This window comes from Trachymyrmex cornetzi, unplaced genomic scaffold, assembly GCF_001594075.2.
Source record: "Trachymyrmex cornetzi isolate Tcor2-1 unplaced genomic scaffold, Tcor1.1 scaffold376, whole genome shotgun sequence".
In the NCBI taxonomy this organism is placed as follows: Eukaryota; Metazoa; Arthropoda; class Insecta; order Hymenoptera; family Formicidae; genus Trachymyrmex; species Trachymyrmex cornetzi.
Window position 1 is genome coordinate 119,376 of NW_017298491.1, and position 25,799 is coordinate 145,174.

At 31.7% G+C, this 25,799-nt stretch overlaps 1 pseudogene; it reads left to right on the forward strand.

The window, feature by feature from the left end:
- The first annotated feature begins 826 nt into the window (after positions 1-826).
- On the forward strand, positions 827-21,278 carry LOC108763684 (aquaporin-like; annotated as a pseudogene).
- The last annotated feature ends 4,521 nt before the right edge of the window (positions 21,279-25,799 follow it).

The following is a 25,799-nucleotide window of genomic DNA, read 5'->3' on the forward strand; positions in this document are numbered from 1 at the left end:
TTTAAAAAAATTCAATGCAAACTAATGATGGCATATCCATTAATTCCAAATACTGTATAACCGAATGAAAAATTTAAATCCATTGTATTACGAGAAATGTATATATGTATTTTTTAAATAAAGAATATAATAAATATGAAAATATATAAATTTTTAATCCATTCATTCTTAATATTAATAAAATCTATCATGTATCACAACACACACGCACACAAACGAATCATTCGCATGTGGAGCGCGGATTATGTGTTTTATTCTACACCGAAAAAATTGTATTCTTGAAAGATGTACTTAATACTTCCTCTTAACAGATATAAGAATATTTCCTCTTAAATTAATAATATATTCTCGATTTGCGAAAGTGCGATTGTCGCCACACGTGCGCTACACGCGCGCTTCACACGGTTTTTGATGATGTCCCCCTTAAAATCATGCAACTTTTGTCTGAAGCATTTTTCTCTAAAATGTATTGTTCAAGAGATATTTGAGATCATCGTTTAAAATAGGACATCCTGTATATTCTCATATTAAGAATATACTAATTTTTAGATGATTACTCTCTTAAATTAAGAGGATCGTCTCAGCGCTTATTTTAGAGGAAAACATACTATACATAAGTAGGATATTCTTAATTAAGAATACAATTTTTTCGGTGTAGTATTAATAAAAATTTTAGTTGATGCGTGATGTAAATATCAATATTTTTCTTCGCGAGAGATCGCTTTTCTGAAATTAACGTTCCCGCCTGATTTTACGTTCGAACGAATAACGACTAGCAGCAGAAGTAGGGAGTTTGTTTACTTCATTACATCGCGAGAGGAGAGAGGCCATGCGTGTTCTCCGCGACAGAACGGAGTTACGATCATTCCTAGTCCACAAGAGTGCCGACTGACGAAGTGCACGGGTGTCTCTGTTTTACTCTCCGTCGCCAGAGACTATCAAAATTCCGTCGTCCAGAACGTTTGTGATTATAGTGTCGTGATTCTCGGGTCAAAGACGCTCCATCATGCCGCCGAACGATTTTCGCGCAGGTAAGATATTCTCATTAAAACCGTCTTTGTTTCTTGAAAATTTTCGAAGGGAAAGAGTCTCATTAAAAATCTTTTTGCTTCGCGATGATAATTAGGAGATGTAATTAATTTTGTTATTTATTATAATAGAAAACAAATTCGATGAGCGATTAAATATTACACAAATAATGCAAAATTGAGTATAATAAAACGGTATAATAAAACGGAAATTGTAAGTGGAGCTGGTAGAAATTTTATGCAGTATACGATTGGTTATTGGAAAGTTGTACTGACTTTTATCTAGTAATTGAACAGCAAAACTGTTCAGAATACCAATCACAATGTAACGCTTTTCTCGCAGTTACTGCGCAATAAAGAAGTTCAAAATCTGAATACAGTTAATAAGTAGTAAGAGAACAATAATACTAGAATAGGCTTTTCATTTATGTCATTCACATAATCTGAATTATTCTACACAAAATTAATATTATATTAACGTAAATAAAATAAGCAAAGTATCTATACTAAAATTCTTCGCTACTCATATATTTCATTTCTGTAGGACTCATTCGTCATTTCTAATCTTTGATATTTACTGCTTCTAACCTCTTTTTTTTGCAATCTTTGTGATAGTCATACATGCTGTAAATGATTTAAATTCTTCCAGTTTTTTTTCTTTGCTTTACATTTCCGTACGCGTTCACGACTTTCACACATATTTAATTATTAACAATTTTACATATAACATAAAAATATATTCAGTTATACATGTAAATCGCAATAATATATGCCGTATACACATGACATGAACACTGCATAACTATAACTGGTAGAAAACCGAACAATTACATTTTTAGTATTGATACAAAATCTCTTGAACAGAATTGATCCAGGTATTGCCTAGTAAAACTGCTTTAACTAATTTTGCCCAGTTGCTCTACGTAGTATTTTTGTACTATAAAGAGAAATCAGTAGTACTAGATAGTAACTAACTGGGTGCTCAGTCAAACTGCACAAATTTCTACCAGGGTATTAATGTGTTTTATGCAACATAATTATTTCAAAGTATATCTAGGTTTATACGTAAACAATGTGCAAAGAAAATTTGGTTCCGGTATACTCTAAATTTCTTGGGGTACAATCTCACTTCAAGAAAGTTAAAATGCTGCTTTTCATTATTGAAAAAGAATGAAAAATTAATGAAAAAGAATAAATTTACACTTTTGAATAAGAATGGCAGAGATTCGCTTTTTTTTTGAGAGTGAGATTCACTTCAAAGAAAAGAAATCACATTTTGTTTACATGAAATTTTATTCGAAAAAAGTGAAAATCTACCATTCTTATTCAAAAGTAAATTTTTCACTCTTTTTAAATAGTGATTTTAATACAGTATTTTAACTCTTTTGGAAGGAGATTTCACTCCAAGAAATTTAGAGAGTATAATTATTTATTATGTATCTTGTGGTAATTATTGGTAGAAATAATAAATAAAGTTGTCAAGTAAGTAATTTCATATCGACTATAGTTTAGATATCGAAAGAGACATCATCTTCACTTCCAATCTTCAGTTTAGAGATGTTAAGATAAAATTTAATTATTTTAACTTTCTATGTGATTAAATATATGTTACAAAAAGAAATATTAGAGAATTGGAAAGAATACGCCCTAGTAGCACAAATTATTGGCGCAATATTGGGAAACGAATGTACAGCCAATATTAAAACATTGGATAACCAATATTGGTTCAATATTGTAAAGTAGACGCCTAGTCATATCTAGCCAATATTGGTTCAACAGTATTGGACCAATATTGGGGATTCAACTTTTACCCAATGTTTTACATTGTTCTTCCAATATTGGGCAAAAATTTAATCTCCAATATTGATCCAATATTGATCCAATATTGTAAAGTAGACGCCTAGTCATATTTAGCCAATATTGGTTCAACAATATTGGACCAATATTGTTTCAACAATATTGGACCAATATTGGGGATCCAATTTTTACCCAATGAAATTTTACATTATCTATACGTTGTTTTTCCAATATTTCGCCAATATTGGGCAAAAATTTAATCTCCATAATTGGTCCAATATTGTAAAGTAGACGCCTAGTCATATTTAGCTAATATTGGAGATTCAATTCTTACCCAATGTTTTACATTGGCTATACATGGTTTTTCAATATTCGCTAATATTCCTGAAATAATGTATAATCAATATTAAAAATAATTGAGTGAAAATTTACTTACCTACGGGATTTGAACCTGGCTATACATGGTTTTTCAATATTCGCTAATAATCCTGAAATAATGTATAATAAATATTAGAAATAATTGAGTGAAATTTCACTTACCTACGGGATTCGAACCTGGGACCTTCGGACTATGAGTCTTCTGCGGTATGTGCTGCACCATTTCTTCGATTAATAAATGTGTTAGTTAATTGTACATATATTATATAAACAATCTATGCACAATATATATCCAATAATAAAGACAAATAAATAAATAAATAATAAATAAATAACAAATAAAGACAATATTAGGTAATGATTGACATGCAATATTGGCTACACATTGGCATTTATTATATAGCCAATATTGTGTAACGACTGACATGCAATATTGACTACACATTGGCACTTAATATATAGTAAATATCGGCATTACATTGGGAAATATTGGCCAATGTATCGCTAATGTAGAGCCAATATTGGATAATGATTGACATACAATATTGGCTATACATTGCCATTTGTTATTTAGCCAATATTGGCATTACATTGGGAAATTTTGGCCAATGTATCCCCAATATAACCAATATTTAGCCAATCTTAGCCAATGTATAGCCAATGTTCTGTGCTACTAGGGCGGGCTTTAGGAATCAGGCGCAGAAGACGTCGCGCCAATAATACACTTATGAATCTTGAAACTTCTTTATTTAACAAACGCGCTTACATGTTTCGGCTCATTTTTTAGCCTTCCTCATCTTCTGCGCCTGACTCTTAAAGCCCGTATTCTTTCCAATTCTTTAATTTATAAGGAGTCTTGGTTAGTTTGATTTGTTATACGAAAAAATATTAGATTAATATAGAATTGTTATTTTTTTTTTAGTTTTTTTTGTTAATATTTCTTGGATCTGAAATATTATAAATATTTCAAAAACTTCTACACCCGTAAATTTAGTGATAATTTAAATAATTACACGTGTAGGTTGAATATGAACAATTATATCATTAACCTAATTGATATCCACGTACCGTATACATGATATGTTAGGTACAATTCGTTATAATACAATTCATGATAATATAATAATAAATGATAATAGTATACTGCAGAACAAGGGCTCATTACGACAATTCTCTCCTCCATGTAATTATACGATATTAACAATGAAGCACGGCAAATGATTCGACTTAAATAAACCGAAAAGTCTTGTGTAAACGTAGAAGCATAATTTAATTTAAATAGCATTTAAATTACTACGCATTGCCATCAGACTATGATAATATTGAGAAACTATTTTTAAGTTTGTGGTTATTTCTTTTACTTTTACGTAACGTTAAATTCTAATTTTATCTATTAATATACTAAATATTACAATTTCGTTCAACGAGAAAGATTTATAAAGATTTTTTGTGAAGGATATTGCATTAATTTTGAAACTCCTGTCTACGAAAATTTTTTCTTAAAATCGCAGTACATAACTTTAAAGATTTCTATTTCATCTATTCGCGAGAACTGGAATACTATTTTTATCGACGAACTGTTTAGCTTGTATGAACAGATTATTTACGTATATATATTTTTTCTGATTAATCTCAAGATATAATATAATTTCTTATATTTCGCCTGCACGTGTGTGACTGATTTATAATAAAAATAAAATAAATAAGATGTTTATTTAATCCATACGATAAGAAATATGTCGATATGGGCGATAAGAATTTTTGTACGATTAAAATTGACTGGTGACTATCTAGATACCAATATAATTGACGAGGTACTTGTTGCAACTTTGAAATCTTATCGCTTTACTAATTGCTGAATGAATATTAAATATAAAAAATTGCTATGATGTTATTCACTTTACACATATAAATGTATTTTGGCCTAGTTTAATTTTCAACAAAATAGAAAGTTAATATATTTTTTAATGTGCACGATATACGTATATGTATATGTATATATTAATAATATATATTCTTTATTTCTTTTTTATTATCGCAAATTTGTTCATTTTATCATCATAATATAATTATATTGCGACTTATACAAAATTTTATCAAAATTATAGCACCTGTGAAGCAACGCAAAAATTCGGCAGATAAAATAAAAAATCTTATTAAGTCACATATCGAATGGTGATAAAGTTTCCTGGCATGGATAAACTTTTATCTGATTCATTCTGATATAGATACACATACAGGGAAAGATTTCGTTGACATCGGACACTACTATTTACAGAGACTCTGTGTATTTACCGAACGTATTTCAACGGCGAAAGATCATTTAGCAAGAGTATTTATTCAACGGTCAGCATGAGATTAGACTTTCGACTTGTCGCTATTGGATAACGTATTATTGGTCTTTATCGTATATTAGTGTGAAAATAAATCCATTCGATATCGCGATGCACAATGCGGGACAGTTCGCGATTATCTGAATTCTGCTAATAATAAGTAAATGATTCTATTCTTAAATGCATTAATTAAACACAGTTAAAGAAAAATTCTTTCTGCGATATTTAAATGGTACGTCGTTGTGCAACTTTATCGATACTGATGCAAATAAAACAAGAATTGCATGGGTTTTGTAATTTTGCAAGTTGATTAACAAGAAAAATCACTTGTTCCGGATGAATGATTTCAGTCGTGGAAATAAAGGCTAAGCTATCGCAATAAAACAATGCACAAAACTATATAGAGCAAATTAAGCGATAATGGATAAATCCACAAAAGAAATAAATGTGTACATGTTTCTTTTTTCGTGATATATAAAATTAATTTAATATTCCTCTATTTTTAATGGAATCTATTATATTAATATTAATACCATTGGAAACATAGATTTCTATTACTAAACTGATCACTTCATCGCCACGTTTGATGCTAAATAATTTATGCCCGATGCACTGTCATTTCTTACCCACTTACGCACATATACGCATATACATGTATGTACACAGGTAGACATTAGAGTAGGACTTTTTAGTCACTTTTGTCTCTTTCTATTACACACAGAATATATGTATAATCAAAGTGAGCAGTCTAGTTATACAAGCCTGTGATTGAAAAAACTTGTTTATCGCCGGAGGTTAAAAGATATAACTTCTGCATTATAGATATGCCTTATCCTCTGCATAGATTTCACAAATGTATATATCACGTTGTAACGCAATTTTGTAACTAATCGTAAGCTTTAAAACTTAAAGTTGATGTTGTTGCAAAGCGGTGACCTCAATTCTTGCAAAATTTGCTTTTTAAGAATATTACGTACAAATATTTTACTGTCGAATGCTGAAAAGAGCGACAATAAAACATTACATGCTAATTAGATTAAACAAACTTAGATAAATAAATAATAATAAAAAACTCTACAAAATGCCGATCTAAAATGCTTTATATTCGTATATTTATGAGTTAAATTCAATAAAACTTATACAATTCTTAATATAAAAAAGATCGCATTTAATTCTTCTTTTAGAATGTTACTACTAACACAATGAGAAAATAACATAATAAATTTTCACAAAACCATCATCAAGTGAAAATACAATGGTTATTGTTGGTTATCACAGAATGATATAATATGTCGAATTATATAATTTTTTAAGAGAAGATATCGCAAGTAGGTATCTGACAATGAGCAATCACGCGGAGTCTACAATAGAAATCGTAGGATCTTAAGTTGTAGAAAATTAACTATAATCATAGTCGAATATGAGAAGAATAATCGACAATGATTAGTCAATTTTCTACGACTTAGAATCCTACGACCGCTACGACTTCTATATTGTAGATCCCGTAATAAAGAACAACATTTTTGTGTTTAAACGTCAGATGATACGACCAACTCTTCTGTAAATGGAACTTAATAAAACTAAAAACTAAGATCCTCGCGGCCTTGAAGAAAACAAAAAAGTGTTGTCAATTTATCGTATACACGCATATACAATGTCATGGATCATTAGTCAATTTGCATCAGCTAACGTTCGACTTTATGCTCGCGTATTCATCGATCTAATAGACAGATTATACTGGCTAATTGCCACGTAATCTCTTGGCGGCGTTCCAGCAAAATTAGCCGATTGTACGTAGCTCGTAGATTAAAGCTTCGTTAGCGTGAACGGTTGCTCGTTGAGTGGCGATTAAAGGCACAACAATGTCTCGCGACCGAAGAAGTTGGCGGCTTCTTCTTGCGCATCTCGTCGATGCATCCGTCTTCTTTGGACAAGTTTCACGACGTCGATGCTAATGATCAACCTGGGATTTGATTGATTGATGTATACGCAGCGGATGAAAATTATCGCATAATCGTAATGATTCACTTCAACTGTATTAACATTAGTCTGTAATTAAGTATAATGCATCAGATACATACTTAATTGCAGACTGTGTTACCTGCAAAAGAGAATTGTTTTAGTAAAGTACCCATTATTTAATCTAATGATTACCAATCGTTCGATAAATAATAATTATTAGCAATTTGTTTATTTTTTTAATGTAAATAAGAATTTATACAAGAGCTATAAATCTCTAAATATAGGTATTTCTTCGATACTTTTTACAGTGTTTTGTATTTATGCAAAAACTCGCGTATCAAATCCATCGGTGATAAATTAAACATAGTTGGAAGGAAATGCAATTTACGTTTCTGCTTAAAGCATGGAAACTCAAACAATCGAATAATCTACGCTGAAGGAGAGAACTTTGTGGAAATAATGGCCGAAGATTATTGGGCATGCATGAATCGAAACAATTAATCGTCGAACAAATCTGCATCATACACATATTAGATTGCACCTAGCTATACATATCATCTATATGTATGTATATGCATCCTGTCATACGCGAGTGAATAATACTTGGAGCGGAAATATGGATAACAATAATGCCCAATTTTAAATGCATAAAGTTGTCATTTCTCGTAAAAATATATTTGTCTACCCTTATCACACGATATCTGTTCACTATCACCGGATAAGTGTTATCGACAGGCTCTGAAAGTGGAGTTGTCAACTGCTAAATCTTTCTTGTCTTGCACAATATCAGGAATATAACTCAAATATTTTATCATTGACCTACGTAACCAATAGCGTTGAGCAAAATCATAATCATTTTTTGTAATGTTATGCAAGAAAGCATCTTGCATAATATACCATGCAAACTAAATACATAATACGAGAATTATTTAAATATAATAAGTATAAATCAACATTTTTTAAACTAAAACATCAAAATACTAATTAGACAATCTATTTTGAAGCTGTAAAAATTATTGGATAAAACATTTTACGAGAGTTTTATATGAAAATATTTTTCTTTTGTCGCTATACTATAGAAAAGATTGAAAAATATATGAAAAAATACTCCGATCGTAAACGATTTTTATATTTCTTTTTTTAACAGCAAATAAAATTGATATATCTGCTTATACTTTATACAAAAGGTTATTTACTGTTGGAATAGTTTACGCTTCTGCGATGTACCTTTTAAAAGGATAAATTATAAAAAATTCAGCTTCGAGACTGAGATAAATGGTTTTATAAATCACAAAGCAAATAATATAGTTTCTGATATTTGAAAAATTCCATTCTTAATGTGATATGTCTGCCGTCCAACGAGCATTTAAGGATGATATTTAAGCGTTTTCGCTTTGATACTATTTCATTAAATTTTAATTTTTACTCTACACACCTCGTTTGTGTCTATTAATATAGCAGATTTATTCATGAATTACAATACCTTTCCTATTTCGATTAACGTCAATATAAATTTCTATTTTATTCGTATTGGCTGTTCGTTCTATCCATTAAGCGTTTGACAATTCTGTCCGTTAATATATTTGTCGTTCATGAAGTTTTCGTTAATTACGTAACATTAATATACATCGCTGTCGATCAGATATACCTACTACATTTGTACGTAAAAATACTTCGCGATTGGAAAATTTATTCTTTAATAACTATAAGTTATTAGAATTTTTCATAGTAATAATATAATTCAAGAATTATTGTTTTTCGAAATAATTAAAAAATCATTATCATATTTTTCAAATAATTTAAAAATTATAATATTTCTCTCGTAACAGCAAAAAAATACAATTGTATATATATCTAATTGACAATTACAATTTGAAAAATTATATTAAACAAATTTCAAGGTCATTATTGTAGTTCAAAATATTTCAGGATATTTTCGAAAGTTTTGATAAATAAATAGTTAGTTACTTGTATAAAAATAATAACCGATAAATTAAACTTTGTATTATATAGAATAAAATTAGCTAATTAAAGTACTCATATTTATCCTTTGAAAAACTTTAAATTATTCATTTTGTTGATCCAGTAATTATGCGCTTAATTATTCAATTAGAATAATTAATGCCGTAAAATATTTGCGTTCAGATACTAGGTGTTAAACTTAATTCCTGCCGTTTTTCGTCTCCAAAATTGATTTGTTTCGAAGGGAAATACCTTAATCAAAGTATTATTAATAAAGTATTATTAATTAGTAATAAAGTAGAAAATGGAGGAAATTACTTTGATTAAGGTATTCATTCATCTTTCCTTCGAAACAAATCAATTTTGGAGACGAAAAACGGCAGGAATTAACACCTAATAATGTTCGTTCGACGATTATTGTTAACGTTAATTGATTGGCAGAATTCGTAAAATTACGATAATTTACATCCCTCTTATCAGATTGAGGAATACGAGATAGAATACGAAGAGAAGATCAATATTGAAAGACCAAGACGTTACACGTATCTATAATTGCGTCTGATTGTATATGACTATGTTAAGTACAATATATCATTGTAGCAAAGTTTATCATAAATTATAACAATGCCCCGACATAAATTACGCAAGCGCACTTGCAATTTTTTATCGTGATACGTGTGTGCCCTGCGATAAAAAAGCACGTTTCTTTACTTTGAAAAATGAGGGAGAAAAAGGGATCACATATTGTGGGATCTCATTTTTTATACATTATTATCTGGCAAAAATTTTCCTAGATACAATCATTTAAAAATTTAGAAAAATCAACTTTATATACACGTGTTTCAAAGTTGAAATAGTAAAATACACTATTAACCCATTAAGTCCCAGTAGATCTCTATTTTAAACATTTATGATTTTTTTTAGACATTTTACTTCATTAACTGAATTTTCGGAAAGAGCGACTTTTTTCACCTCTAAATGCCAATAGTCATCTAAAATTCTTGACAATAAGAATTAAAAGGCCAATAAATAAGTTTTTAAATTACAAGGATTTATAAACAGAAAATTTTGCGTAGTGGTCTCTTAAGATTTAATGGATTAACAGAAAAATTGAAGAGAGTTGAGCGCAAAAGATAAAAGATTACGTAAATTTTTAAACTTTACTTCATATTGAAGGTAGATCGTACTAATTATACAAGCAATTTTAAAATTTGTGGAAAGTACAGCGTATATCGACGATATGTATATTTCCTAAAACCTTTCTTTAATTGTATACAGTCAGATTAAGTTTTTTAAGAAAAAGAAGCGTTATTTGAAGCAAATTTAGTGACGTATGTAACTCGACATATTATATAATCAGTAGATTTATTTATATCTCTCACTTTCGCCTAATGGAAAACAACGTTTACATCAATGTAAAATGAGTAGCTCTGTTTTTTTCCTCCAACTAACAATCGATTTGCAGAGTATCGACGTACATCGATATCGCGTATGTCGACCTTGTTCGAGCGGCGATACCAAACCGGTACCTGGCGTGAAAGTTATTCCGTCAGTAAGTAGTCGCGAGTTGTCCATGTTTGTTCGCGCGTCGACACGGTGTGGAAAATGCGGAATCGTCGTAAGTGATGCAATTGCATTAACAAATGTTTGATTTTATCACGCGATCATACTCTATAAGTCATCAAGTGATGACAGCTATCGAGATAATTAAGATTTGTTGTAAAAAGCGGCCTGTCTCTTCTCTCTCCTCTCCTCTGTAAATGATGGCAATTTGAGAAGAACATATGTAACCATATGTAACGCTGCATTGTTTCTTAAAATGGGATTTTATAAAATGTAAAATACGAAAAGGATAAATCCTGAGATCAGTGGAGTGCTAAACAATAAACGGTGAAAATCAAAATTATATTAGATATTATAATATTTAATTCTTTGAGTGAAATTCGTCATTTCGATTGCTATATAATTAATTTTGTAACTAAAGAAAAGGTATGTTATATGTATAGTTCTTTTTTTTTAATTAAAGAAATGTTTTAGGACTGAAAAAATGGGTGCAAGGAGAAGGCGCTATGAAGAATGCTCTCATCATCGGATTGGCGGAGCTGATCGGTACAGCTATGCTAGTGTTCTTGGGATGTATGGGTTGCATTGCTGGTCTTGGTGTTGTACCTATCCACTTACAGATAACGGTGACATTTGGTTTAACAGTTATGGTTGTAATTCAGGTCAGTACGATTAAAGAAATGTTTTAGGTAATCTTTGACGATTATTTTCTACTATTACTTCATCTTTATTTGCATTTTAAATTTGATAAAAAATATGACGACTCAATATTATGTATATTCTTTATATCTTTTTCTCCTATGTTGTATATATATGTCGTTTCCATTACAATATTTCTTTTAAGAATTCTCTCTCTCTCTCTCTCTCTCTCTCTCTTAATACCTTAATATAATAGCATCATATTTATAGCACAAATAATCATTATATCATACTGAACCATACTAATGATATAAATACTTAAAGTATTTATTGTGTTATGACTAGACTGCGGAACTTTATGCAAAATACTTAACTGAATGTTTTGCATAAAATGCATATTTTGCAATTTTGTAAATTTACAGATGGCAATCTCAATCTTTTTACTTCATCTTTTAATAACTCTTTAACGAACGATTGACTGCTAAAACTGTCTGATAGTTAATATTCAGTTAAGTATTTTGCATAAAGTTCCGAGTGCATAAAGTTCCGCAGTCTAATTATGACTATAACACTATAATTACATTCAGATATTAATATTTATTAAATTATATCATTGTATCATATTACGTCACTGTAATAAGATTGCACATCCATTTCGTCATAATGTCAATGATCATTGTAGTTCTTCATGTGGAAAGAGAAGATTAAAGCTTAATATTAAATAAACTAATAACAGCAATGACAATTACGTATAACCGTCATCTAGTACGATTTTCCGTGATTAAATAACATTCGCGACTCGAATTAATTCAAAACGGTATAATTTTGGTATATCCATATATTCCGAGAGGAAATCTTTATTTATTTCTATAGTTTATTTACAATATTGAAAATGATGATTGGCATACGATATATTTTCATATTTAGAACATCGGAAATTAAACTAAAAATTAATCTCGCTCTTATATTTCTATCAAAACTACAGTCGATTTCTTTACGGTATTTATTTCGTATTATAAAATATAACATCGATGTACAAACACTAAAGATATGCTTAATCGTTTACAGCTAGAGATAATAAGGGTAAAAGTTAGAGCGAATTAGCCTTCTATGCGGTTCCCCATTTGTTATCCATTCGCTATACTTCGAATAGCTTAATTTTTATATTTTCAGAAATGAGAGACAGGAGCAAGGAAAGAGACAGATAGCTATATTATTATAGACGAATAATTATTTCAGTAACATCGTTATGTCATGTTTTTTCTACATTATTATTTTCTTTTATCTATATTTTTTTATACAAATTCTTATTGTGAGATCTCTAATCTGTATGACATTTACACGCCGCCTTTCGCTTGCCTCCATAATCAAGGTTACAAAAAACGTCGCAAAATTGTGCTGTGAATCAGCTCTATAAAGCTAGCAGGACCAAATCAGCAGAATCAAATTGGACTTATCGGAATTTTTAATACTCATTTTGTACTAACTCGCACCATCAATGACGAATAATTTTATAATATGTGCCATTTCGAAAAAAATCGTGGTGCTGCCTAGCTTAATATTAAGCTGGCAGGATCAATTCAAAATGAAAGAAAAAAAGAAAAATAATATAAGAAATCAATAGGATTAAATTTGTACTACCAAAAACAGTTTTATATTATGTATCATTTCCAAGAAAACACTGGCGCTGCTAATTTAATATTTATAAACTGGCAGAACCATAAAAAAAACACAAGGACAAAAATTAACACAACTGAATTTGTACTAATTTGTACAATTGAAAGTAAGTTAACATTTTACATGTTTTCTCCTTCAATTTTCTTAAAATTCATAATTCTCCTTAAAATGACAGTTCAATTTAAGCTCATTTTTTTCGATAAGATGTCTACTTTAAAATATCCTATGTCACTTTTTACTCTCCGATGCACTCAAAACGACGTAGAAGGCAATAACTGAAAAAGTACCTATTTTTGCTGTTTTTTCAAGAAATTTCACTCATCTTCAAACCGCTGTATCTCCTGTTCTATTCATAGTATAAAACTCGTTGAAAACTCATTTTGTAGGAAATTTCAGCAGCAACAAATAAGCTCTCTTGTCATTTTTCGATATCTCTTTTCGTTTTCGAGTTTTAATCGAAAAACCAAAAAAAAAACTTTATTGCTTAATTATTTCCAAGTGCCCCTTTTAATGTTGTAGTACTTTTAAATTTAATCTTTTCATACCTCAAACTGTCGATTAAAACAATAAAATACCTGTAAATAATTTCTTCCTTTTTCGCCGCCATTTTCATCTCTGACGACTGGCCTATAATGGTACAATTTAATATAAAATGACGATACTAAGTCCGATAACAGGTCCGATTTGATTCTGCCGATTTGATCCTGCTAGTTTAATAGAGTTCTGCGAATCATGCTGGCGAGTGGAATGTGCGAATTCTTCTAATATACAGTATTTTATTAATTTTTATTCTTCATAATTTTTTATCTATGTCACAATTCGAATTTTTTGGGCATATCTTAAAGCATTAGAGTTGATGCATCAATAATTAAAAATTTTCTCTGATTCTGTGTTTTCAGTGCATCGGCCATCTCAGTCAAGCTCACATTAATCCAGCTGTCACTGTGGCAGCTGTCATTCTTGGGAAAAAAAACATTTCTGAGGCTTTAGTTTACTTTGTGTCGCAGATGATGGGTGCCATTCTGGGTTACGGTATGTTGAAGGTCGGTATAAGCAAATCTAATTATTCTTTTATTGAATTAATTACAATTAATTACGTGCAAATATAGAAAGATATATATAGTGATCAATAATTGTCGCAAACAATTACAATTGAACTAAATTGTGATTTAGTAAAGTTGAATTTAGAGATTAGCAATTTACGTAAAGAAAAATCTGTATAAATTATGCCATAACTTTAAACTTATTTTTTCTTTATGAAAAAGTAAGAGAATTTTATGTGTTAAAACCAGTAAATTATAGATGTAATTTAGGGTAATGAGTACATTTCTTTACTCTTTATAAAATTTTTTAGTCATGTTTATAGTAAAATTTATGATACGCGCAAAACGGAGCCATTCACGGAGCATTAATTTCCATTTTTTCAGATAAATAAATTATTTAAAACCACATAGAATTTCTCTCGCGCGCAATTTTCTAAATCTTACATTTTCTTTTAATTATATATGTGTTTACTTACAAATAAAAATAATACAAAAAATATGATACGATTAAATTAATTGTGACACAACTAGGTGAAGTTGTTGTGTTTAATATAGAAATCGATATAGAGATATTTTTTGGTCGTATTGATAATCTTCAGAATATCCGCAGTCATATTTTATAAGTTAAATATTGACAGAATGACATACATAGAATGTGGATTTTATTAAAACGTTCAATTTGCATTTTGCTCAGTTATATTTCAATGAAAAGAAGGCGATGATTGAGCGAGGCAAATATGTCGGCGACGTTTATGGTGTTACATAATGAGATAAAAATAAAAGGGGGATATTAATTATTAATGATTACCGTGTATCAATGCTTAATGAAACGCGGATCAAGACCTTTGTTTAATCAGTACACGTGCCAGTCAGTTAATAATTAATGCTCTCGTGTAATCAGAGAAAAGCCTTATTGTTGCGATATTTGTTTCTCGTAGAATATTAACGCGGCCTGATAAAGCAAGCAAAATGAACAATACAATTACCTCTTTCTTCTATCATTGAAAAATGTATTCCTTACAGTTGAGTGATTGGGAACAACATGAATCTATTACAGAAATAATGAGGCAAAATATGAATCATTTAATAATTCTGTTAATAGACAAGCGCAAAAACGTTTCAAGATAAAGTAAATAAATATTGCTTTCAAATAAAGACTTCGTATACATTTTATGCTTCAAAGTGGTCTATTTTTATTATTTTTATAACAGCCATCTCCAATCGTATTTTATAATACTATTTTGTAAAACATACGATATAAAATAAAAACAAATATATTTTAAATTTTCATTAAAATATTTGTTTTTATAAATAGCGTTTTTAATAAATTGTTAATTAATTTTTATACATAATGAAGTAATATATTGTTTTCCTTATACACTCGTAATATGATAAACGTCTGAATAAAAGTAATGCTAATCATCAGGTCAACATTTATTTTATTTATTATATGTAATGAAATCTTATTTTGCTTCACTTTATCCATAATGAAATTCATTATTATCACATGTATAATATACAAGATAAAAGAAAAAAACACAATTGATCGTTTAATTTGTACAGTTTAATTTTATTCAAGAAAAAACTGTTATCTCATTTGTAATGCAAAATGCAACTATCATCTTTAATATTATTTTGACAATATATTTTTTATAGGTGGTGACACCGAAGTATAATCTAACGGCTGGAATCTATCTGCGATTCAGGGCTTGCTTGTCGAGGGGATCGCGACTGCCATTCTGATAATGGTATTGTGCTCTGTTTGGGATCCAAGAAACGAGAAAAATACAGACTCAGTGCCGATTAAGTTTGGTTTTACGGTGATTGTGCTAGCGACCGCGACCGGACCTTACACCGGTTGCAGCCTGAATCCCGCGAGGTCGTTCGCGCCAGCATTATGGAATAATCAATGGAGGCATCAGTGGATCTATTGGTTTGGACCAATCGGCGGCGCCCTGATTTCCTCATTCATGTACAAATCTATTTTCGGTGTTCCCGAAAAAATCGAGGAAGAAGAGCCTGTACCTGAAGCTATCGCACTTAACAGCGTGGATTCTCACAAAACAGAGGTGAGACGGAATAATTAACCCTAATCGGTATTCAGCTCGAAATTTCCTTAATTGGTATTTACGAGTCCTGGGTACTTTAAATTAATGTATCTCTTTGCTTAAAGTTAACGTAATTGAATGATTTTTTATTCTGAAGATTAAATAAGATTATGTAAAGTTATATATATAAGGTTGTAAAAAAACATTTGCTATCAATATCTTTTTACAATGTATAATAGTTGAAAATTCATAAACCAAGAATAACATATTATTCGAAACATCTAACTTTGACCGATCCTTGACGCTCCCTATCATATTTATGTTATATATTAACACGGTTGGATTTTATTTCTACAATATTTTTACAATATTTTTACAATATTTCTACAATTTTTTTACAATGTATAACAGTTGAAAATGTCTGGATCCGCTAGAATCTCGAATATCAATTAAAAGGAATTTATAACAATATGAGCATTGGATCTATTTCATAACATTTGATTTTCTTCGTTTTTAGAACTTTATGAAACATTCGCAAACTGTGCAGTTAACAGTATAAGCAAAAAGTGCAACAAATCAACCTAACAAAGACTCCTTACAAATCAAAAGAAATTGGAAAAAATAGGAAAAGGGCACTAGGAGTCAGGCGCAGAAGACATCGCGCAAATAATACACTTATAAAGCATAAAATTTCTTTATTCTGTTAAACGCGCTTACACGTTTCGGCTCACTTTTAAGCCTTCCTCAGAGACAACATAAACCAACATGTATAAACTGTGACTAAAAGTTATCCTGTCATGGTGAGTCATATCGAGAATTTAAATGCCAGAATTAAATCCAAATAAAAAAGTGAAAGAAAAGGAAAATGAAAAAAGAAGGGAAATATTGAAAATATGGAAATAGAGAATATAGAAAACTAATTTAGTAAAAAAACTTTAAGATTATGATTAATTATCCCGAAAATAAGGACGCTCACCATGATTACGAAGCATCATATCGCAAACATTACTATGAATAATTAAAAAACTAGTTCCTGATATGTTGGCCGGTCTGTATCAGACTGACACAGTGAGTCACTTTTAGTTATTAGCTAGTATTTTCCGCGATAACAAATGGAAGAAAATAGAAGTTGTAAAGTGATCAAAAAATCACTTAACAATTTCCATTTTCTTGGAATTGATTAACATTTTAATGTGAGATTTTTCCATTTGTTATCGCGAAAAATACTAGCTAATAACTAAAAGTGACTCACTGTGTCTGATACTGACTGGCCAACATATCAGTAACCGGTTTTTTAATTATTCATAGTAATGTTTGTGATATGGTGTAATCCTGGATATTTGTAATCATGGTGAGCGTCCTTATTTTCGGAATAATTAATCATAATCTTAAAGTTTTTTGATAAATTAGTTTTCCCTATTCTCTATTTCCATATTTTCAATATTTCCCTTCTTTTTTCATTTTTCTTTTTTTACATTTTTTTATTTGGATTTAAATTCTGGCATTTAAATTCTCGATGTGACTCACTATGACAGGATAACTTTTAGTCACAGTTTGTACATGTTGGTTTATATTGCCTCTGAAGAAGGCTCAAAAGAGAGCCGAAACATGTAAGCGCGTTTAGTAGAATAAAGAAGTTTTACGCTTTATAAGTGTATTATTTGCGCGACGTCTTCTGCGCCTGACTCCTAACGCCCTTATTCTTTCCAATTTCTTTCAAAAAGTGCAATATTAGATACATATGATTAACATAAAAAATAGGAATTTTGGCATATGAGTACCAAAGAACACTTTTCATTAAATATAATCGTAAACAATATAATGCATTATTTATTTATTATTATATATACACTGTTATATATATAGACCACGGGTTTCCATGTATTATAAATAAAGCTCGTAGTTATGAATGAAATTAAAAGTAATGAATGATTTAACTGAAAATTAAGTTAGAGTAGTTACTTAAATATAATGAATATGTATATTACCATAAGTTCATGAAAAATACATTCAATTTCACGTATATGTACACAAATGTACTTTTCAGTTGCAAATACATTAAATTTAATGTAATTTCATGAAATTAAGTTCAAATTGCGTAACTTAAAAGTATATTAAATTTGATGAAATTGTTAAGTGTAAATATTACAGAGAAGTATATATAATTCATTAAACGTTCGTTTTTTCTGTGCGCATATATAAAATATTTAAAATACTTATTTTCAATTAATACAATCTTTGTCATTATACACTTCGAATATAATTGAAGTAACATGAATTAATCGTTGCGAAACCCTGTTCTATGTGTGTGCCCTAAAGTCCTTAAAGTAAGATAAAAAGTACCCGCGTATCTTGCGCGTAACCAGAACTATATCTCGTTTCAGCAATAATTCTTGTTAACGACGTTTCGGCGAAATTAACAGCCATTTTCGTGCTACTTTAAATGACCCTTTAAAATACGGGAGAAACGAGGCTCATGTGGCTTTATCATGTAAACGCCATGCCCACCATGCATCAAGACTTTTCGCATGACGCGGATTATCTTGTAAGGGCCGGCCATAAAGGTCGACGATAAATCGCTAGGTGGGCAGGGAAGTTCAGTAAAACTGGTTTTACGAGACGTTACCGGAGAGCTGGATTTAATGTCGTCGGTTTACCCGATCGTCGATGCACCGAGCTCTAAAGTGGATAAGGAAAGAAGCCGTTCGTTCCGACGATATTGTATTTTATTCTTACATATCTTCTTGTTTCGTCGAGGACTGCGATTCTATCTGCGTTTACAACCGTTTCAAAGTCCTTCGAACAAAGACGACTCGTTTCGAGACATAAAAGTATACTTTGAGAGCGTATAATAGTACGAGAATATTAAAACGATCCTTAAATCCGAGTGTGAATCTACATCTTTTAGGGCGGTTTTTATAGTCTGTTTTTATTTCGAGACTGTCTTAAGTAATGTCTTAAGACACTAATACGGCCCTCCGATTGGTTCGTGACTTTTTAAGACTGTATTTAGGACGGTCTTGAATATATAAAATCTGACTATGAATACCTGTCTTATTCCTTTGCATTGTTGTCTAAAATTATATCTATTACTAGACGGAAAGAACAGTTTTGCTGAAATAAAAACTTACCTAGATGCAGATACCGATCTGAAAATAATTTTATTGGATCATCAAAATAATTACCCAGAACGCTTAAACATTGATGACAATGCTACAAAAAGTTTTAACTTCTAGCAGCCAGTTGAAGTGTCCTACATAATTAAGTATTTTGATACCCAAACAAAATTATTTTCTGTATCTAGAGCTGTATCTAGTTAAACTTTTAGATACTTCGGTAAAACTGTTCTTTTCGTGTAAGAAGTGTACAGTTTTTTTGGTTCTTATATATATAAGAAAGAACTTTCCAATCTTGGAAGAATTACTTTTATGCAATTTCGTTGCAAGTAGTACAGAAAATGTTTTAATTTTAATTATAAACTGTCGTGCAGCAAAAAGAGCTCTCTTCATTCGTTTTAATTAAAGCAACGGTAGAATATTATTTGCGAAACCGCTGTTTATTAACCGCAGCATGGGGAGCAGTCAATAGCCGTTATTCAGTCAATCCGTGATTATTAGCGATCCTCAAATATTCTCATTTTCCCATATCGTGCGCTGAATATTTCCGCGGTTCGATTTGCGGTTTTTGGCTTGGTCGCAATCACGATTCGAAATGACGCCCCGAACATTAACCGACACATTCTTCTGCTGTTTATATTTCAGCAGTCCTAATTTGATGGCAAGGACAGACACGACGACCGAACTAACGGATGATAAGAAGCTAAAACTTGATCGATGCTTTCTCAATGCGAGGAAAATCATCCGGACTTGCGGGAGATAGGATAAGATAGGTGTTTTAGAACGCATGGACGAGTCCAGATGGCCAGGATATACTCACAATACCTGGGGTACACAGGATAGACAATCGTCTCGATTCGACCGTTGAATAGTACGTGTTAGTCGTCAACGTAAACTGACGCAGCAGTCATCACATGTGTATACCATGTACAACCACAAGTCACGCCGTTTCTCATTGTCAGTCAACTGTAGAAATGCGCATCATTATAAATCATTGCCCTCGACACAATCCGGTGTAAATTTAATTGAATCAAGGTAGAGAACGAGACAACTATCGTAATTATGGACGTAAAATAAGGCAAAGAAAAACATATACGTAACTCTATCCACACAATAGCTTTTCACGACTTACGTATACGTTTTTCTTTGCTTCATCGGACGTGACCCGTCCACGACTACGACAGTTACATCTCGTTCTCTGCCATCAGCTTAAAACAATAGTTAGCGAAAATCAACATTCGTTTGAATTAGCATTCAAATTGAATTAAAACTTGAATGTGACTCAATTAGGTTAATACACCTCCAATTTCATCGAGTCTAATTAAGTGTGTCTGCGTGATGTCTGCCTATTTATTCAGGGATTTAGACTGTCTCGGTAAAACTCTTGTGTGATGCGTGAAAGCAATCTTGACACAGTGCCCTCGTAATCGCGGTAAAACGTTAATTGTAATTATGTAAAATGTAAAATTAATTCCAAGTGAACCGTAATTATTTCGCCACTTTCTCTCTGTAATATAGTATACATTCGTTTGTTATAAATGTCCAGATCATTTAAATGAGTTTATTGCATGTGTATATATTTACTTGCTCTTTCTATCCATTATGTACCTATATATGCTAGAGATAAGTTACACACTTGCGACTTAATTGAGAGAATGTGTAGCGAAATAATCAATTTGTAAAATGTACCTAGTCATACACGCGTGCGCGTTAACATTTTAACTTTTGTTATATGCAGTTTGACAATGAATAAAATTATGTATAACAATATAAAACTTGTGCTATATTTCTGATTTCTTTGCACGTCTCCCGAATGATTTCACATATAGTTGTACGTAATCCATTTACACTTTGCAATACCTTTACGCGATATCGCTTGACGAATCGTTTCCATGTTATTCGCTCAATTAAGCAGAGCAGACCATTTTGTACTTGCGTTTGTTAGTCGTCCGATGCGCCGGAAGCGGAAATGTCGATTCCCGTGAGGGCCGACCGATGACTTTTTACGAACCTATTTTTGTTACATAGATGCACCATACACACATTCGTTATTTCTATAGTTACGCGTATATACTCGCCCGGAGCTATTGCTATGGCGGGAAAAGCGTTTCATTCGCCGGGGAAAAGGATCCTTTCCTGCCGATATGGCAGTTTTCGACGGAACGATAGTTTCCGTGAGCCAACAATTCACTATTTATATAGTTTATCAAGAAACGCACAAATATACGTAGTAAGTTCAACAAAGTCTCATTAACTATTTGTCCATTCGTGCATATATCATCTTACACTTATTTCTTTCTGTAGATCTTCCGACGAATAACCTCATGTAATTATAAAACGAGTAATTTAATAGAATACTCCATTGGGAGAAGAATTAAAATGTTATTTAATTTTCAAAATTAAAATTTTTTTAAATGTGTGTATTGATTAAATGTTAAAAGCTAACTGTTTAACTTGCTCGATGGACTTGTTGGAAATAACATTTCCCGTGATATAAATATTCATAATTGCAATGTAAAAAAATATTACATTTTTAGATACTGTAATGAAACTGCTGCTACGTGTTACGTGTTTCTATTGAAAATAATATTAGTGCTTTTTTCCTGTTTTATTATTTTATAATTTTTCATCTATAACAGAACAAGTCTTTCAGTTAATATAAATGCACACAATGTTATTTCATATAATATCTTATAATAATATTGCTATAATGCATTAAAAAAGAATACTAATAATCTTCGTATACGCACTTTAATGGAGTTATAAGCTTGCAGTGCAATAAATAAAAACGCGTAAATAAAAATAACAACTTTGATTGAAAAGGATTGAAAGTCGAGTGTCATCGAAAAAATATGACATGCGTAAAAGTGTAACTTTTTGATTTTCCTCTTTGCCGCAGGCCGCCTGTACCGACAGATTTTTGCAACTCGTTTTTACGATCTACCCTGCCTACGATCGCGCATCGGAATACAAAATACAAACACTCTCTTCATCAGTTTATCCGAAACGACGAAAAAATACAACAAAGACCAGCGGCGTTATCCTCGTTCGCTTTAAACGTTACGCGTTAATCGGCCATCGATTGCAGAACCATTTGCAAGCGCGAAATATTTGTAGTATCATTCGTAGTACCGTTTAAATTATAGTCGCCTAACAAATCACGCGTAATTGTCTCTGAGTACGTATGCGATCATTAATACCGGGCTTTGACTATGACATATTGCAACGTGTGTGCTGTGGAAATGGGAACAACAATGGGGAATGTACAGTACTTTTGTTCTTCCCGCAATAATAAATTACACCGTCTCTCTTCTCTCTCTCTCTCTCTCTCTCTCTCTCTCTCTCTCTGTTTTTATCACAATAAGCCATTATCAGCTGTGTAATTTCATGTACCTTAATAGGCAAGTAAAAACAGCTCTCTAAATATTATAAAGCGACACATGTAAATACGAGTCCGTTGAACTGCGTATTATTCATTTTATCTCCATCATTGCTCGTTATTAGTTTTACGCGATTCTTTCTTTCTTTAGTACTTTCAAAGCAATATCACAAATATTGCTTTGAAAAGAAATATTTTTCTGGGAGATCTAAAATTTTATTGGATAATATAAATCTAAAAATAATTTTATTGGAATTTCGAACCGGTTCTTTATTTTGTAGAATATCAAACTTTTTGCAGCATCGTTTATGATTTTTAAGTTTCCAACAAAATTATTTTCAGAGCAATATCCAGCAAAATTTCATATCTTTCGGCAACATTATTCTTTCCATGCAAAAATATAACGAAACGTTACAACGAAGCACAAGATGTATCTTTTATTATATTATAATTATCTTTATTGCTAATTTTCTCTTTAAAGAAGTTGCACTGTAGGTCAGCGTCCCGAATTAAAGAAAAAGAAATAAGTATCGGCGTAGAATTCTTGTAGAAATTGATTTGGGCGCAAAAAGGGGCGTGTTACCGGCGGTAATGGTGACGCGTCCCGAATAACTTTCCAACTCTCCCATTCACCACGTTCTGCGTTTGCAACGTGTCGCCTGGCGCACCAGCCGTTCGTGACTGCCTCGTAGTCGGGGTTTGCTGCAGTACAGGCGCATCTGTCAGTGCCGCTCGCGGATATTGGAAGCGGGTCGCAGTGGTGCTACTGCATTCTCGCTTCGTTCTAACAATGCTCGAGAAATTTCGCGAAAATTATCCCGAGGGCATGGGGGAAGAAGTTACGGTCACGTCCGTGCGAATCGGCGATGCTCTCTCTTCTATACAAATATCATGCCGTGCTGATGGGGGAATATTTGGTATTCAATTAAACGAGGTATATTAGCTGTCCGGGGAAGTGAATAAAACAGCGGACTGGAACTACGAACAGCATGTACAGGGTGTTTATTCAAGATGATATATTGATATCCTCCAAAACAGTAATATTTTCTGTATATAAGTTGCGTAATTATACGAATAAGTGGTTGCAATTGTAAGAATTGACTAATCACGGTTGAATACGAGAAGAATATTCAACTGGCTAATTCTTACAACTGCAACCACTTACGACTACGTTTATGCGTTGTAGAATGAGCTCTATACATCTAGTCTAGTAAAAGTGAAAAAGATAGCAAACTTAAGTTTCAAAGATGGAACAATCGTGAATGCTGTATTGTTATTAATTTTTTTATATAAATTTGAGATTATTAAAATCGTCTTAAATATTGGAAATTAAGAAACTAAAAAAGTAACTAGAATAATATAATCAAAAATTCCTATTTCACGTCGTTCAAAATATTGTTTGTCGACGAGCGATACAAGTTAGATGTGATAATAAGCGAACACCCGTTATAATATGCGTAATGTACGCTGCATTTTACGCAAGTGGGTCTCGCGGGAACGATAACTTGTGACGTGGCGTAAAATTGGACAAGAAACATTTAACCAATGTGAAAGAGTGGTCCAAAGAAAGGGGGGGGGGGGGGGGGAAGGAAAAAAATAAAGAAATTCAAGATTAAAGGAAAAATGAAAGAAAGAAAAGAAGAAAGAAGATTGCTCGTAAAACGAAACTGCATCCGGATGATGTCTCGCGTTCGAGCCACATTTTTCCCTCGGAAAAGAAAAGTAATATTTCCGTATGATTTACATGCCGGGCGGCAGGTCGCTCGTTAATAATTCAATTTTCAATCTGGTCTTAATGCTCGCCGGGTTTTCCCCAACTTCGTCTTCCTCGTTTCCACCTTCATTCGGTCTCTTTACGTTTTCGTGCCTCCCCGTGCAACCCCTTCTTCCTTTTTCTCTTACTTATTTTTTGCCCTCTTTTCTTTCGTCGGTACTTATCCCGCTGCGTCGACGTCTAGATAAGGGCGAAATAAGTACGGCGAGAGCGAATAAATTTTTACATCGTCCTCTGAGTCGCGTACCCACTTTCCACGTCTGCGTCTCGTAATCAAAAACGGCGGCATTCGAGAAAGGGAAAAAGAAACGGCGGGTATTTCACTTTTAATGGAAATTTTATTGTCGGGACGCGAGGACGAGAATCACGGTATTCGCGTTAAGGGCAAGACGAAGAGACTCGCGACATTCAAGGTCAAAATGCGAGTGAATTAAGCGCGGTCGAGGTTGGGATACTAATTAAAGCATGGCTCGGCGCGGCGTCTCGAGCGGGATTGCTTGATTCGATTAACCGTAGGCAAAGTTTCACGTCTCGTAGCCGGGGATACGCGTTACTATGGCCTAATATCCAAATGAACCGCCACTGGTGCATTACAAAGTGTTATACGATCTATAGACTTGAACGCGAGTTACCGCTCTGCATCCTAAATTGCCATAAATAGCTCGTGCTAACGCTTCATCTAATTTAAGACTTCGATGTGAAATACTTTATATAGAAATAAAAGATTTGTGTCAATTATGCAGAAGGGGATAAATGTGTTGCAAAAAAGAAACTTTTCCAAGAGTGAAAGAAACTTTGCAAGAACAAAATTCTCCCAAGTGTTAAATATTAAATATTTTCTAAATTTCTTACAAGTACAACGCGAATTTAAATATTTTTAGTCGTTATGTTATTATTTAGTTATTTTTCTAATAATTTCTTGCTAAAGAAATCATTCATAAAAATAATACTTAATTATATGCATAAAAAATATCGTTATTATTTATATAACAATAAAAGATTCTTATTCCTTATTAATATTTCTTAGTATATTTTCCTATATTTATTACTATTCTCTCTCTCTCTCTCTCTCTCTCTCTCTCTCTCTCTCTCTCTCTCTC